At 32.8% G+C, this 2,343-nt stretch overlaps 1 long non-coding RNA gene across 1 annotated transcript; it reads right to left on the bottom strand.

Moving 5' to 3' along the window:
• Positions 1-266: 266 nt before the first annotated feature.
• Positions 267-1,766, bottom strand: LOC105461431. The gene is made up of 3 exons (XR_975936.1): positions 1,226-1,766; positions 783-1,040; positions 267-500 (listed from the first exon to the last, which is right to left on the bottom strand). It is a non-coding gene; the product is annotated as an uncharacterized LOC105461431 (long non-coding RNA).
• Positions 1,767-2,343: the final 577 nt, after the last annotated feature.

Genomic DNA, 2,343 nt, shown 5'->3' with positions numbered 1-2,343 from the left:
CAAACCAATATTATCATCTTATGTCCTCTTTGAAACCAAACAACTTTTGTCTGAAAAATTTTTCTCTCCCGGGCTTGATTTTCGAGATATTCGACTGGATGGATTAAAATAGTCCACCCTGTATATATATGTTATATTATATATCATATGTTATACATCAGACTATCAGAATTTTGGAATCAACAAAACATAAGTTATAATATTATTATTAGGTAAGCTAGCTGTCGCATGCTTAATCTGCTATTATGATAATGAATATTATACAATTTAGCATTCGGCAAAATTTATTGTGATACATCATAATTTTTAACAAAAAAATTAAATCGTAGCTTTTTATACTGCCTTTAGAATGGGTAAACAAATACTATATTAATTGTTTTATAAACAACAAAATTCATTATTTTTTATGATACTTTTTTTTACAAATTATTAACTATTTTGTTCTTAAAAATGCGTTGGAAATTAGTAGTAATCCGCATAGTTATACCTGCCTCAAGAGCCTGAAAAGATTTAATATAATGGATTAAGAATCAACAATTCCGAATAGATTTAATTATAGCACTCATTTATTAACAACATTTTCAATCAGACCGCCAATGTATACAAAATACAAATTGAAGAAAACGCAACGGCCGAGGCTAGACTTATTTATTAATATTAAAGTACAGAAGTGTTTTATCTTTTTTAAAAATTCAATTATTAAATCCTTTCAACAATTGGTCAATCGTCTATATAAAATTAGAGAAACTATTTTCCTTATATTTAACAATGAACATACTTACAAAGCAATCACCAATTCCATTGGAACTGCAGATCGTGCACAAGTTGTCTTCACTCAAAGTATTATCGTAGCTTCGTTGGCATTGGCTCTTCGTGATCACGATCTTTTCCGTTTTCAGAAGAGACCATCCGAGTTTTCAGAATTCGAACCGTCCGTTATTATTCCATCCAGATACGATATATCTCGTTCCGCTAACAAGCTTATCGGTGGCTAGGGGGATCGAATGTTGGTATTGATTGAATCTAATCGGGCTGTCGAACTGAAACAATCAAAACAGATGATTAGAACAAATAATTTAAACGAAAAAAGAGAGATTAAAATAAATGAAGGACAAGAAGGAAGACCTTAAGAGAAATTAGGAAGAAATTATAAATTGTGTGGCGCTTTCGAAATTGCAGAAACAAATTGCAGTGGCCGAACTATCCTAATAATATGTGAACATACTATATGATTACTGCAATGTTATTCTCCCAAGAATTTTCCATGCCCGTGTATCCCGGATGTTTGGTAATGCTCTCTACAGCGTAAATCTCGCGGCTTCATTGTTTTTAATGGAGCCAGTCGCAACCGTGAAGAATCGATTGTCGTAGGTTTGAGTTACGATATTATCCAGGCAATCAGCAACAGTCAAGATATTCTTCGGAGAGATGATGGTGCATCACAAATATAACTGCCATCGTATCTCACGGAGCTGATACGAGAATTCGCCTGGCTTGGCAACATCGACGCCCAGGTAAGCGAACGTCTTTGTAAATTATGAATACACATTTCTTGCAGAATGCACGATCAGTAAACATAGTTAAATGAGATTGGCGAGTAAAATGTTCATTGAGAACAAAAATCGAAATAAATAATAGAGTACTTTATCACTGTACAATGTGATTTTATAATACATACGCTGCGCAAGAACGCCGATTATTCAAAAGGCTTTATAGAGATAGCTGCATATTCGCGATGATTAACTCACTCTAAGATCAAAAATGAAACTGAGAGATAGTATAATTTCGACTTCCCTTTTATAGTAAATTCGTATCTATAATTTGACTTTTTATAGCGAACATAAAATGATATAATAGTGCCATTATGTCGTTTTAACGTTATCGTTAATTAGACGTAAAATAAGAACGAAATGAAGCAATAGCTCTGATAACGCGCTTCCTGAACGCAGCCTATAAACTTTCAATTCTCGCAGTGAATAACGGAAGTCAGCTCTGTATTTTGATGAGGCAAGTAATGCCAATCAAAGATTATCAGAAAATGAAAAGTTATTTTTTTAAAAGTAACTATAATTACCGTTACTCGCATAACCTTATTACACTTCTCAACAAAATTAAAGCATCACTTACTCTACCCTCCAAAAATAGGCAAAATTCAAGAGTGTAACTTCGCCAAAAATAATCATATCGAGATGTTAAAAAAGCATTTTACAGCTTGAAATCTCTACTTTTCAAATCGACACTTTAGAAAACAATCCTATTGATTTTTTTATGGAATTACACAGATAGAAAAGGAGACCCGACGAATCTCAAAATTGTTTACGCTGTCTCTTATACACATCTCTG

Source organism: Wasmannia auropunctata, unplaced genomic scaffold (assembly GCF_000956235.1).
Source record: "Wasmannia auropunctata unplaced genomic scaffold, wasmannia.A_1.0 LD288693.1, whole genome shotgun sequence".
NCBI lineage: Eukaryota > Metazoa > Arthropoda > Insecta > Hymenoptera > Formicidae > Wasmannia > Wasmannia auropunctata.
This window is presented reverse-complemented; position numbering and strand designations above follow the sequence as displayed.